Below are 15,708 nucleotides of genomic sequence, written 5' to 3'. Positions count from 1 at the left end.
CAGATAGAGAGAGTTAGAGAAAAATTCACCTCAGAAAGTTTAAACAAATGAGGCCAAATACAATAGTGGTCATTCTTGAGTATTAAATTCTATCTCCAAACAGAATTATAATGTTTTCCATTGAACAAGCCAATTGTAAAAATAAATAATTTTTTACTGATGCGCAGTGTAGACTTATTTGGAGAAAGAATGCTGGTGTGGGAAAAGGGTATTGCTTACCATATTGTCAGTAGGGTGAAACTAACTTGTCTCACGACGGTCTACACCAGCTCGTGTTCCCTTATGGATGATAGCTTCACGTCATTCGCTCCTCAGTCAAGCAGGGTGGCATTATTGGTGCAGTGGGAGCTATTACAGCACCAGCGACCTGAGTTTCAGTCCGGAAGGAGTCTGTACGTTCTCCCTTTGTCGGCATGGATTTTCTTCTGGTGCTCCAGTTTCCTACCACATTACAAAGATGCAGGGCGTTAGATGGTTAATTGGTCACACGTCACAGGCTCATGAGCCAGAACGGCCTGTCCCTAAGCTGATTCTTTACATTAAAATTAAATAAAAATTAAAATCATGCAGGTCTGGGGGATAAACCAGGAACATTTTTAGTAAAGAAGCAAAGCTATTGTGTCCAATTTTAGGTTCAGGCTACAAGTAAAAGAGACATTGAATTAACAAGAGAACTAAATAAAGTAAAAGAAAAAAGTTTAAATATATGTTTTCAGCATATTCTGCAAAAATGTTTTTAATATTCAGAGAGAGAGAGAGAGAGAGAAAAGAAAGGTAGAAAGAGAGAGATGGTTCATGAAATGGAAGAGATGAAAGACTGCACGTCACATGAGCAAAATGGGAATATGTTTTAATGAAACTTAAATTCAAAGCTAGCTTCATGAACAGGGGCTAATATTGAACTGCAGGCTCAACACGCGCATGGAAGAACAGAGCGAGAGGGACGAGTGCAGGCAGCATGGTGTGCTAACTTCAAGGTTACCTGTACTTTGATTTAAAATGTCTGTCTGTAATTGTGCAAATCTTACCCAGGCACAGGCAGTGTAATTTTCTATTAAGCATTTCTATAATCAGAAGCAGATTTTGGGTGACATGATGTGGAACATAAACTTTTCCATTAGGTTCATACATACAAAAAAATTGGAGACTTTGAAGTGGTTTTCAACAGGAGAAAACAAAAACCCCACCTGCGAATAAGTACCAGTTGTAGCCATGATTTCCCATGTTTTTTTCTATATTATGCACGTACAGGCCAAGTTGTGCAGCAAGACATAAATAATTGATTCTTCATGAACATCAATTACTCTTGTAACAATGCCAAACCATCAAATTTATGGTCTGCATTAATACACTCCTAACCTCTGACTGTCAATGTTTACCGACTATGAATGGATCTTCAATCAACTACAACAATTTTTTAACTCACAATAGGCCAAACAGACCACATGGTCCCAGCACACATCGGCTCTATTATAACCTTCCCATTTAAGATCATATTCGTTGCACTGTCTCGTATTCTTAAATTATTTTTCTTTCTCTTTTTAAAATATTTTCATTGATTCCAATAAAGGACTTGTACAAACAAAAAGGGTACCATTCAATAAGATCCTATGGACAGTTACATAAACTAAATAAGATATTCTGCATATCACTAACATACATAAATTGCAAATCATATCCATAATTCATATTCTAAATAGCACAAAAAACCCTCTAATAATACAAAATAAAAGGAAAGAAGACACCTTACTTAACTGTGTTGCTAGATGTAAGAGGATGACTGGTATTTAAAAGAAAAACAAAGGTTAAAAAAATTAATATAAGGAACATGGGAAAGTTTCAAGTCAGACAGTTTAATTACAATAGAGTAAAATTATTAAGTAAGATAGTGAGTCACAAATGACCCCCACATTCTTTTCATTTCAAGTATTAATTCACTTTCCTTTTGTAAGCTTGATTCGAACCATTATTCATGGTGACAACACATCTTAGCAAGCCTCTGGGTGATAAAGAAAAGCCCTTCATTCTTTGAACATCACATTAAACATCACTTTTTTTTTGCACTAACTGGATCTGTGAATCTTTATTGACTGATATTTTTAAAATATTTATTATTTCTTTTTGTATCTCATGGTGAAATGTGATCATTTCATTTTCATCATTCTTGTTGCTGCCTTCTTGTGTGGCTGCAGCAAGGATGAATTTCAGTGGATGTGGACATTGCATTTGGGCATATTACAGTAAAACACTCATAGCAAGTTAAATTTAAAGTTACCAATTTATTCTCTGTCAATATTTTTATTAGCTTCATTGTATAAATGCATGAGAATAAAATAGAATATAATAAAAAATAATACAGATGGTGTTGTAACCTATGTTACATTAAAAAGTGAAAAAAAACCCACTAAACTTATCTAGCTCCAGCCTACAGAGGCTTAACATGGACAAACCACTACTGATAGAAAAAAAAGGTAACCAATGGGGCCATAAACCAGAAAATAGTTAATCTTACAAATTTTGAAATTAATTAAGAAGCCCCCATAAAGAAGCAAAGTTAAGGTTCATTTCAGTCCTGGAACATCTAATTTTTTCCACCCAATGTCAGACATGCCATCATATCGGACGACCAGAGTGTGAGTGGGAGGGACAGCATCTTTCCATCTCGTTAATGTGGCCCTCCTAGCGATAAGGGAGGCGCGGGCAACTACCCGGGATGGTGATGCATTCAATATCAAACCTGATGGCCCACTTATTCCAAAGAGAGCGAGAAAAGGATTTGGAGTTAAAGTAATATTAAGAACTCAAGACAAGGTATGAAATATCCCTTCCCAAAAATTGGAAAGAGAAGACGAGAACCATTGCCTTCTTCAGTTATACATCCATCACATTTAGAAGAGAGATTAGAATAGAATTTATCCAATTAACCTACAAAACCCGTACGTTTTTGGAGGGTGGGATGGAAGTGGAACCCCCGGAGGAACTTCACGCAGTCACTGTGAGAACTCCCTACAGACAGTGGCAGATTCAAACCCAGGTCACTTGAGGTGTAAAAGCTAACTGCTATGTTAACCTTGACACCCTATACTTCTGTTCTCAATGGACTGAATGTCCTTAATGAACGGCTTTAGATTTAACTTGTACAGGTGATTTCTCCTACTCTAACTTTATTTTTCAATGCCTTGCTTCACTTTTAATGCCTATAAGTGGCCTCCCCCATCATTAGTTCCCTGCTACCATTTTTTCCTCTTCATCATAGAAACATATAGGATTATGAAGGGTATGGATAGGATAGATGTAGGAAGGTTTTTTGAGCTGGCCGGGGAAACTAAAACGAGAGGACACAGTCTCAAGATTTGGGGGAGTAGATTTAGGACAGAGATGAGGAAAAATAGTTTTTCCCAGAGAGTAGTGAATGTTTGGAATTCTCTAACCAGGGAAGTGGTTGAGGCTGCCTCATTAAGCATATTTAAAATTCGGTTAGATAAATTTTTACATGATAGAGGAATTAGGGGATATGGGGAGAAGGCAGGTAGGTGGAGTTAGGTCATAAATTAGATCAGCCATGATCGTATTGAATGGCGGAGCAGGCTCGATGGGCCGTTTTTGGCCTACTCCTGTTCCTACTTCCTATGTTGCTATGTTCCTATCCAACCCTTGATATCCCTCAACACTGAGGGTTCCATAGACTGCAGACCTCTGCCTTTACCCTTTTAGAAATTTGTTTGGTTGATATAAATGACGTGTAGATTCACATTCAGAGTGTTTCTAAATTTGGTGATGAAACCAGACTTGGGGATGTGACAACCCGTGAGTCAGTGGTAATAGAACATTGGCAGACAAGATGCAATTGGAACATATGTGAAACAAGAGGTAATGCATATTAATAGAAGGGCAGAACATATTTTAAAGAATGAGCAAGAATAGAACGATTATTTTTAAATTTAGAAATTCAGCACGGTAACAGGTCCTTCTGCCCGTGCCACACAAATACACCAATTAACCTACAAACCCTACATGCTTTTGGAGTTTGGGAGGAAACCATAGCACCCGGTGGAAACCACACACAACCACCGGGAGATTGTACAAACTCCTTACAGCCAGCGCCAGATTTGAACCCATGTGACTGGTGCTGTCACACCATCACTCTAACCTCTATGCCAACTGTGCTGCTCCAAATCTAAGGGCTCACATGCGTAGATGTTTGAAGGTGGCAGGGTGCTTGAAGAGAGCATATCACAAAGCATAAAAGTCCTTGGACTTCATATATAGGTGATGAATAGAACAGTAACGCTGAATGTTTATAACACTCAGGCGACGCCACAGCTACTGCGCCCATTTCTGCTCACCACACTTTGGGAAGGATGTGATGAGACTTGCAAAGTAAATTCATCACAATGGTTCCAGGGATGAGGAATTTTAGTTACTTTTAGTCCTTGAGCAACGGACTTGCTGTGAATATGTTGTATAGAGATGCAGAAGAGAAGGACACGTTTAAGTAGGGCAGTGGTTCTCAACCTTTCTCTTTCCATTCACACGCCACTTTGAGTATTCCCTATGCCATCGGTGCTCTGTGATTAGTAAGGGATTGTTTAAGGTGGTAGATGGGTGGGAAGGGAAGGTTGCAAATCACTGCTCTAGGCCAAATTGTTACTGAAAATTTTGCTTGAGAAAAATTCTCATTAGTCCATTTCCTTTGGAGCGATGAAACCGTGCACGTAACGAGTCAATAAGGTACGATTAAAACAGTGGTTTTCAAACTTTTTCTTTCCACCTTAAGCAATCCCTTACTAATCACAGAGCACCTATGGCATAGTGATTACTTAGTGGTATGCGAGTGGAAAGAAAAAGGTTCAGAACCGCTGAAGTAGGGTGACAGAAGGACCAGGGAATGTACAGATTAGGGGAATAGGAGGACATGGAAATTAATCTTCTAATTCTGAAAACCATAAAGAACTACAGCTGGCTGTCTGGGAACGTGGTGGAGGTGGAGAAGATCAATGATTTGGAGGAGGTTCCCACTGTTCTTGAAAGAAACAATTGAGCAACGTTGCAGGAACAAATACACTATGTGGGGTAAATGTCCTTCTGTGGTGAATTACTCAGTGAAAAAGTGAATCTGTATGGATGATCAGAGCTGAAGAAAACAGAATGCACATTCCAAAAAATAGGTCATGAGAGAACTTAGTCTCCCGACAGCTCAGATTACAGTCACGATTAGATCAAAGACTTACTGCTTATGGGTAAGGACACACAGACACGCATTTTGGTTTGACTCCTTGACTCTCCAGGAATCTGCTTCCTTCTGGGCTGGAGTCCATTTATCCATTGGCTCTTGGTGACAGATACTTGCAACTGCTTTTTTTTTTGCCCTGCCATGGCCTTGACTGACGGATTTGCTGTCTCCCTCAGAGGAAATCCAGGCCAGTTTTCAGTTTCCCCATTCTGTCCCTCATTCAATGATGTGATTTTCTTCTTGTTCCCAGAGTGATCTGGAGTTTTGCCTCAGTCCTGTTGCCCTCTTGCTCGCTGACTTCAAATTTGTTTTGAATGGGCTGAATCGGCTCCTGATGTTGATTTTATGAGCTCTTCATCTCCTTGCTGCCAGCCTCCTGCCTACCTCTTGGATCTGCTCTCACCTTGAGGGGTTTCTTCTGTTTGGGATTCTATTTCCGCTTGAATTTAATTTTTCTAAAAAAAATTAGACCTACAGCTCAGTAACAGGATCTTCTGGCCCAAGGGTATGCACCACCCAATTATACCCAATTGACCTACAACCTCTGTATGTTTTGAAGGGTGGGAGGAAACTGGAGCACCCGGTGGAAATGGGGAAAATGCACAAACTCCTTGCAGACAGCCCTGAATTCAGACCTGAATCTGGCGCTGTAATAGCTTCGCGCTAACTGCTACACTATCTGTGCCCCCTAACCCTTCTAACCTTACTGGAACTCACATGAACACAGCTAATGCTCTCTGGACATCTACGTGTGTCATATGGCAACCCTTTTGCTTTGATTAGATGCTAAATGGAATGGTTTGTCCACATTAGCGGCACAATACAACTGCTAGATGTTTTTTGAGACAGGTGCCTCCCTTTGAACCCCTGCAATAGCTGCTGGGGATACTTTAAAAGTCAAAAGATTGTATTGAACGGAAATGAATGGAAAATACTGGAACACTCAACATCCGAGGAAAGAGAAAGGTCAATATTTTGGAGCTGGAACGTTCCATCAGGGCTGTTCCGAAAAGGGTGCTGGACCTGAAGTGGTGGATGTTCCTCCTTCCGCAGATGCTGAATATTTACAGAGGTCACACCAACCAAACCAACTACTGCACTATTCCTTCGGTTGGCTCTACATTTGAGGGGCTGGAACAATTTCACTTACCTGTTTGGCCGCAGCTTCCAATGGTTCACATAAAGGCATTAGGTCTGATTGCTCGTCGTTGGATAAACCTGACTGAATGCGTTAGTCAGAAAGATGATGGACACTGCATGGCGAGAGACAATGTTGGACCTTTCTTTGTAGATTATCCTGCATTACAAGAGTATTTTACGGACTATTGCATTTTGGAAGCCTTAACTTCTATCTGGCTGTGAACAGAGATTAGAAACAGAGCTAAATATACAAGCAAACAGTCTGATTGGGCCAAAGATATAAAGTCAATAATGGATTAAACAGCAAGCAATGCACTCAAGAAAACAAAAATTGCACACAGATGTGGGTTTTGCTGGCAAGTGCAGCATTTATAGATGGCCCATAGGAGAGCAGTGGGGATCCAGCTATTGAACGGCTGCTGTCTGTGCAATTAAATTAATTAATTAAGGGCTCCAATATCGATGAAGGGTTGAATATATATTTGTGTGCCAAGGTGGCACATTTCTTGGTGGGTTTCTTACAGCTGTAGGCCTTTTACGTGCTTGCTGCCTTTCCACTTCAAGCTAAAACAGGGCATGGGCTTGGAAGGCAATGCTGAAGATGTATTGGTGAGTTAAGACATAGTGCTGGAGAAACTCAGCAGGTCAAACAGTATTCTTCTTTTTCTTTTCTTTCTTTGGCTTGGCTTCGCGGACGAAGATTTATGGAGGGGGGTAAATGTCCACGTCAGCTGCAGGCTCGTTGGTGGCCGATGCGGGACAGGCAGGCACGGTGGCAGCGGTTGCAGGGGAAAATTGGTGGGTTCGGGTTGGGTGTTGGGTTTTTCCTCCTTTGCCTTTTGTCAGTGAGGTGGGCTCTGCGGTCTTCTTCAAAGGAGGTTGCTGCCCGCCGAACTGTGAGGCGCCAAGATGCACGGTTTGAGGTGAGATCAGCCCACTGGTGGTGGTCAATGTGGCAGGCACCAAGAGACTTCTTTAGGCAGTCCTTGTACCTCTTCTTTGGTGCACCTCTGTCACGGTGGCTAGTGGAGAGCTCGCCATATAACACGATCTTGGGAAGGCGATGGTCCTCCATTCTGGAGACGTGACCCACCCAGCGCAGCTGGATCTTCAGCAGCGTGGACTCGATGCTGTCGACCTCTGCCATCTCGAGTACTTCGATGCTAGGGATGAAAGCGCTCCAATGAATGTTGAGGATGGAGTGGAGACAACGCTGGTGGAAGCGTTCTAGGAGCCGCAGGTGATGATTCGGAGCCGAACAGGAGCGCGGGTACGACAACGGCTCTGTATACGCTTATACAGTATACAGTGAAGATAAAGATACATGACCAACTTTTTGGGCTTGAGCCCTCATTTCAAACCTTGAGGAAGGCCTCCTGTATATCAGAGAGACTATTGGGAGATCACTTTGTTGAGCCGCAACAGCATGGATCTCCCAGTGGCCGCCCATTTCAATTCCCCATCCCATTCCCTTATTGGCATGCCTGTCAATGGTCTCATGCACTGCCAGGCTGAGACCACCTGCAAATTGGAGGAACAACACATCATCTTCCATCTGGGCACCCTCCAACCGGATGCCATAAACATCGATGTCCCGTTTCCATTAAAACACCCCCCCCAACTCTTTTTCTTCCTTATGGCCTTTCCCCCCCAGCTCTGTTTCTCTCTTTTTCTATCTCTCTCTCTTCCCTGTTCTCTCTCTTCCCTGTTCCCTTTGTCTTGTTTCACCTCTGCTTTTACCATATCCAGTTAACACCTTTAGTTGGTCTGAACTCTTCCCCCAGTCAGTCTTCAGTCTTTATTCCTGTTTTTTGTTTATTCCTTGAATAAAAGTTCAGACCCTAAATGTCGGTAATTAATCTTTACCTCCTGTGGACGCTGCGAGATCGGCTGAGTTCCACCAGCATTTCTGGGCGTTTGTACTATGGCCACAGCATCTGCAGAGTTTCTCCAGTATTGTGTTTTTACTTTAATCGCAGAGTCCGCAGACATTCATATTTTGGTTACTTTTTGGTGAGTTTTTGGAAAGGTCCATCTCGTAAATGGCAGACAACCACGGTGCTACAACACACAAATGTGGAGTGAGTTTATCCAATGGACCATAATGTGTCAGAGTGGGTTCTTCCTGAGCAGTGTAACATGGGCAATTTGGTCAGGTGGGTGTCCAGTGGAGTAGGGGAGGAGATTATGTATTTTGCTTCAAATTCTCACTGGGAGTCACGTTAGGCTTGAGAAGGAACATCGTTAATGGATTAAGATTGATGATTATTTTCTGTTTTACATGTATGTAATATTACTGTCTCTCAAATTTAAAAAAAATTTAAAAAGAAAGAGAGCTCGGTTGGTGTAGCGGTTAACGTAACCCTGTAAAAGCTCCAGCTCTCGGATCTGGGGTTTGAACCCTGTGATGTCAGTAAAGAGTTTGTACATTCTCTCCATGTCTGTATGGGTTTTCCCCAGGGGCTCTGGCTTCCTTCCACCGTGGTGTGTAGGTCAATCAAGTGTAACTTGGCGGCACAGGCTTGTGGGCCAGAATGGCCTGTTACCATGCATTTCTAATGATATATTTTTTTCTAGTATTTTTGTACATGTTAATTCATGAGGTGGATACAAAGCCTCACAAAGAATAATGTAAAATTAAGTCACTGGGTGTGATAGACTTCGAGCGTGGAAGCTGCTGCAACATGACTGTGCATTGAGGGACAAAGTTTTACTGTGTAAAACAGGCCTTTGTCCAGACTGACCAGGTTGTCTCTCTAAGCTAGTTCCATTCGCCTGTGTTTGGCCCATATCCGTCTTTCATATCCATGCATTTATCTACATTAAATGTCCTAAAATCCAGACTGCTCAGGGTCAGTCTGGACTTCCAGATTGTTTTTGGATTCTTGGGAAGTACTTTTAAAATTCAAATTTTAAGGAGGAATAAAGAGATAAACAGGTACATTTCGATAGTTTATTCATTTGCAAATACGGCATGCTTCATTTATCAGAATGAGCAGCTTTAAATTAAAATAAAGTCAACACGGCAAAAAAAAAGTTGTTTTTTTTTCTCGCAAAAATAAGAGTGTTCAATTCTTGAAATTACGTTGAAAGATTAACATTGTAAAGTTACAATTTACTCATAAAGGCATGATAGCTGCTTTATATTAGAAACTATTGAATATGAAAGCAATTTCTTTAAGTGGAATTAAAACTGAACGGGAGAATGATCTGAAAATCTCTTTCTCAGAAGAAGAATGGACTTCAATTTTAGGTCTGACTTACGATTCCTCAATGTGAACTAGGGCATAGTCTTATTCAATTCCAAGTGCTACATCGTGTCCATTTCTCCAAAGTCAAACTTGCTCGAGTTTATCCTGATTATCAGTTCACAAATGTAAAATATTCGATGCCTCTTTGCTACCTACTTTGCAAATACTTTGCAAAAATATTGGACCGCCATTTTTAGAACTTCTTCAACCCTATTTAGCTCCATGTCCTGTTTGGTTTATCTATAAATGTTATTTTACCTTCTAATCAAAGAAGGATTATAGCGTTCTCCACTCTATTAGCCAAAAGAGCAATTCTGTTAAAATGGAAAGATGAGCTCTCACCTTCACATAATCAATGGCTACTACATATTCTGTCCGTTATAAATCTGGAGAAAATTCAGCATAATCAAGATTTCTTTTGATGAGACGTGGGGCCCACTTCTAGCTCATTTCCATCCTTGTTCAGGTTTAGCACGACACACAATATGATTGTTATAGGTTTGATTTTTTTTTCTTTTCATTCTTTCTTACTTATCTCTTACAATATTGTATGTAATATCATTTATTGGATTTAGAATGAAGTCATATTTTGACGGTTATTTGCAAATCTGCAAAGGTTTCATTGCGATTGATTTACACCTTTATTGTTTGTTTTCCTGGTAGAACTCAGTAAGAATAATTTTAAAAGAAAAAAGTACAGCGTATAAATGAATTTCTTTGTGATAAGATTACCCGTATTAAACGAGGTCACTTGCTGCCGCTCTGCATCTGTGGGGCTTAACGCACGTACGCAAATAAAGGCCCGCTAAATTTAATAAGGTTGAGAGTCTGGATTCTCAGGCATCCGGATTTACTTACTCTGGCAGCTCATTCCTCGTACCAGCCTCTGTGTGAAAAAGTTTCTGCCCAACTCTTTTAAATCTTTCCGCTCTCACCTTAAATCTATGCTCTTCCATTTTAATTTTCCCCAGCGCTGGGAAAATAGCTCAGACTATTTACCTTTTCTGTGTTGGCTTATGATTTTATAAACCTCTGTAAGGTTATCCCTTTAGTAAAGTCCCTGCTGGGACAGCCACTCCTTATAACTTAACCAAGTTAGAGAAGAAAACAATGAGGGTGAACTCATTGCTCCAGATTCCCAGGCCAAACCTTGGGCCAAACATGGATAAAAGAGCAGGAATGAGCTAAGGGTGAGAGTCGGTGACCCGATGTAAAACCAAGAAACCCCGGCAAAATTAAAGTTGATGGAAATCAGGAGGAAACTTTCCAATGGCTGGAATCATACATTCTACAAAGATGGTTTAATTTAATTATTATTAATTTAAGATAGTGATTCAGCATGGTAACAGGCCCTTCCGGGTCATGAGCCCACACTGCCTAATTACACCCATGCGACCAATTAACCGAACAAACCCACATGCCTTTGGATAGTGGGCAGAATCTGGAGCCCCCCTGGAGGAAACCCATGCAGATATAGGGAGAATGTACAAACTCCTCACAGACAGCAGCAGATTCTAACCTGGGTTGCTGCCGTCCACTAGACATCGATCTTCTCACTGGTCAAGACATCATTGCGGGACCTCCTCAGGCTCATACCGACCTATTTCATCATTTCACTCTGTAGTGGAGAGAGTGGAGATTTGAGTTCACTTAACTGGTGACTTACCGTGGACACACATTTCCTCACTTGTCAGGAAGGTGCGACAGTGACTGCATTCCCTGAGGAGACTGAAGCGGGCAAAGCTACCGGCCACATTTACGTCAACCTTCAGCAGGAGCTCTATTGAGAGCGTCCTGGCTGGCTGCATCACAGTGTGGTAGGGTTGCCGCAGAGAAATGGATCGGAGGTCAATCCACAGGTCTATAATAGAGAATCGCTGGAGCCTCCCTCCCCTCCCTCATTGATGTGACCTGAAGAGGACACACAAAATCATTGAGGACCCCCTTCCACCCGGCACACAGCATCTTTCAGCTGCTCCCATCAGGAAAGAGATACAGGATTATCAGAAACAGTACCACCAGACTAAGAAATTGCTTCTTCCTACAGGCCGTGGGACCAAATGAACTGCTCACACTAACCATCCGAAACACACAAAACAATATTAATTTACTTATTTGTATTTATGAGAACTTGTCCTGTGTGATAGTACAGATTCTATCACCAATGTGTATATGTATAGATTGTAGTGTAGAATGATTGTGATTGGCTGAGAGCGTAGTCATGCCTACTGGCAGGTCTTAAAGGGTTGCTCCTAGCCAGACCCAGATCATTCTGGACTGGTCGACCTCCATTTGGTACGCTCCAGTCTTCTAGTTAATAAAAGCCTTGGATTGGATTTTTTCGACGCGCTGTACATCCTGCATATGTATTGTTTGTCTATTTGTCTGTTATGAGAACATTTTTGCCATACCTTAAGCCCGAAACGTCGGTTATGTATCTTTATCTTTTCTACACAGTTTGACCTGCCGAGCTTCTCCAGCATTTTGTGTTTTTACTTCAGCCACGGTGTCTACAGATTTTTGTGTTTTCCACCGAGGACTGGAGACCGCTGTTTCCTTGTGCTGTACTTGTGAAATCAGATGACAATAAACTTGACTTGACTTGAGTGGCATTCCTTCCAACCCTGAAGTCAGAAAAGAAGATGCCCACTGATTGTAGCACAACGTTCAAGCCCATTGCAGTGCCTCTGGAAAGGAAGCGGTTTGTACTTGCATGCAAAAATTAAAGTATAAATAATATTCAGGCAGAGGCGGATGAGTAACATTCTACCAGCAAGAGTTTAACTTGACATTGAAGAGATTTCCCATCACAGAATTCGCCAAGGCCTCACCTGAACATTCATAGCCTTCAAACACTGGCTGCACTCTCTTTTCTTTGGCTTGGCTTCGCGGACGAAGATTTATGGAGGGGGTAAAAAGTCCACGTCAGCTGCAGGCTCGTTTGTGGCTGACCAGTCCGATGCGGGACAGGCAGACACGATTGCAGCGGTTGCAAGGGAAAATTGGTTGGTTGGGGTTGGGTGTTGGGTTTTTCCTCCTTTGCCTTTTGTCAGTGAGGTGGGCTCTGCGGTCTTCTTCAAAGGAGGCTGCTGCCCGCCAAACTGTGAGGCGCCAAGATGCACGGTTTGAGGCGTTATCAGCCCACTGGCGGTGGTCAATGTGGCAGGCACCAAGAGATTTCTTTAGGCAGTCCTTGTACCTTTTCTTTGGTGCACCTCTGTCACGGTGGCCAGTGGAGAGCTCGCCATATAATACGATCTTGGGAAGGCGATGGTCCTCCATTCTGGAGACGTGACTCATCCAGCGCAGCTGGATCTTCAGCAGCGTGGACTCGATGCTGTCGACCTCTGCCATCTCGAGTACCTCGACGTTAGGGGTGTGAGCGCTCCAATGGATGTTGAGGATGGAGCGGAGACAACGCTGGTGGAAGCGTTCTAGGAGCCGTAGGTGGTGCCGGTAGAGGACCCATGATTCGGAGCCGAACAGGAGTGTGGGTATGACAACGGCTCTGTATACGCTTATCTTTGTGAGGTTTTTCAGTTGGTTGTTTTTCCAGACTCTTTTGTGTAGTCTTCCAAAGGCGCTATTTGCCTTGGCGAGTCTGTTGTCTATCTCATTGTCGATCCTTGCATCTGATGAAATGGTGCAGCCGAGATAGGTAAACTGGTTGACCGTTTTGAGTTTTGTGTGCCCGATGGAGATGTGGGGGGGCTGGTAGTCATGGTGGGGAGCTGGCTGATGGAGGACCTCAGTTTTCTTCAGGCTGACTTCCAGGCCAAACATTTTGGCAGTTTCCGCAAAGCAGGACGTCAAGCGCTGAAGAGCTGGCTCTGAATGGGCAACTAAAGCGGCATCATCTGCAAAGAGTAGTTCACGGACAAGTTTCTCTTGTGTCTTGGTGTGAGCTTGCAGGCGCCTCAGATTGAAGAGACTGCCATCCGTGCGGTACCGGATGTAAACAGCGTCTTCATTGTTGGGGTCTTTCATGGCTTGGTTCAGCATCATGCTCCATCCGTAAAAGACGCTGCAGTGATTTTTCAAGATTTCTTGAATATGACCTACCTAAACCTGCAGCACTCTCCACATGGAAGGGCAAGGGCAGTAGGCACTTGGACAAAGCACCACCTGCGGGTCCACCTGCGGGCAGGAATCGGCACACCTATCCTTCAGTCTGTTTTTTCCCAATTCCACATAATTAAGTGAACATAAATTCTACAGTTGCAGTATGTCTCTGGATATTTATCTAAGTATCTGGTAAACTAATCATTCACCATGAGCAAATTCTTTGTGAAAGAGTCCAATTTCCTCATGGTGGCAGAATCTCAGAACTAGATGAGGGGCAGAATAGATTTCTGACCATTAGTTCTTATGTGGGTTCTTGACACCCTGACCTTCTGGATCAGAGGTAAGAGCATGTCAAACTGATCCACAACTGATCACTAGAACCTGATCCTTACCAAAATGTCCATAGGTGTTACTTCTATTGCATCTTTAGGTCCTGTTCAAGGCTTAGATCCTGGGATGAGATTTTGCCTCAGGTTGCGGTCAATGAAACCAATTGCACTAATCTGAGTCATGGCTAAAATCAGTCAAGATTGAGAGCACTTTGGCCTTTCATAAAGCCATGGTGGATAATTGAGAAAACAGCAAACCCATCATATGTGCTAGTCAGCATTTGGATGGCTATTCCAAAGGAGGACATGATCGTAGGCTATCATATATATATGTGTGTTTGCATTTGTTGTTTTTGCAATACCATTTAAATTAAACGAAATATCCTCCTTTGCAATGGTCTCTCTACTCAGCACTGAAACTGGGCAAAAGTATGGAAGATGAGATACACACTGAGAAATGTTCGGTTCTACATTTTGGCAGTGGAAATAAAGAGTCAGATGTGGAGAAAATTCAAACCTCGGAAGTGCAAAGGGACCTGGGCATCCTCGTGCAGGGAAACCTAAATGTTAATGACCAGGGGTGGGATTGGTATGAAGAAAGCGAATGCTATGTTGGCATTCATTTCAAGGGGAATAGTGTATAAGAGTGAAGAGGTGTTGTTGAGGCTCTATGGGGCACTGGCGAGACCTTATTTGGAGTACTGTGTGAAGTTTTGGGGCCCTTATCTTAGAAAGGATGTGTTGTTGTTGGAGAGGGAGCAGAGGAAGTTAACTAGGATGATTCCTGGAATGCAAGAGCTAACGTAAGAGGAACATTTGGCAGCTCTTGGGTATATTCATTGGAGTATGGAAGAACGAGAGGTGAACTCATAGAGACACTCCGAATTTTGAAAGGCTTTGACAGAGTGGATGTAGATGTTTCCCTTGTGGGTGAATCAAGGACAGGGGGGGGGGGTCACAGTCTTAAAATTAGAAGTTATCCATTTAAAACAGAGAGGAGGGTTGTGGATCTGTGGATCATTGCTCACTGCCACATACAGTGGTGGAGGCCAGATCATTGGGAGAACTGAAACAGGAAATGGATAAGTATCTAATTAGTAAGGGTATCAAGGGATATGGGAGAAAGGTTGGAAATTGGAACTAGGTGTGAGCACCTAGTGTAGAGTCACAGAATAGACTCGATGGGCCTAGCGGCCTGCTTCTATTCATCCTCTGGATGCTGCGAGACCTGCTGAGTTCCTCCAGCATTTTTGTGCCTTGATTAATGCAGGACTGCAAAGTTTGAACTGAAACGGCATTTTCCACAATTCTGAGACCAAAAGAATGAAGACATCGACATGTTATGAGTTCAAAGAGATCTCAAGGGCAATGACTTTAGAAGCCGGTTTGCATGTGATCTTGAGTATTTTTGGCTGGAAGATTTTTTGTGCGCTGACCAAATCAGAGTTCAAATCAAATCGCTAATGTTTTTGTGCAGATTACATATTTGACCTGAATTGTGGGGGTAAAGAGAAACAAAGAAATCTTTGTCATGGTATTAATTATGTTGTAATATATCCAGCTATCTTTGCAGTCACAAGTTCTATTAACAATATGCAGTTGTATGGCACTTGTGTTAAAATGTTAATAGCTACTGTAGGTAGACAGTTCACATGAACACAGGCACAGCAAGAGTCTCTCAGCTGCCTCA

Source organism: Narcine bancroftii, chromosome 14 (genome assembly GCF_036971445.1).
Source record: "Narcine bancroftii isolate sNarBan1 chromosome 14, sNarBan1.hap1, whole genome shotgun sequence".
Taxonomy (NCBI): Eukaryota; Metazoa; Chordata; class Chondrichthyes; order Torpediniformes; family Narcinidae; genus Narcine; species Narcine bancroftii.
The sequence above is the reverse complement of the archived record's forward strand: the minus strand, read 5'-3'. Positions refer to the sequence as shown.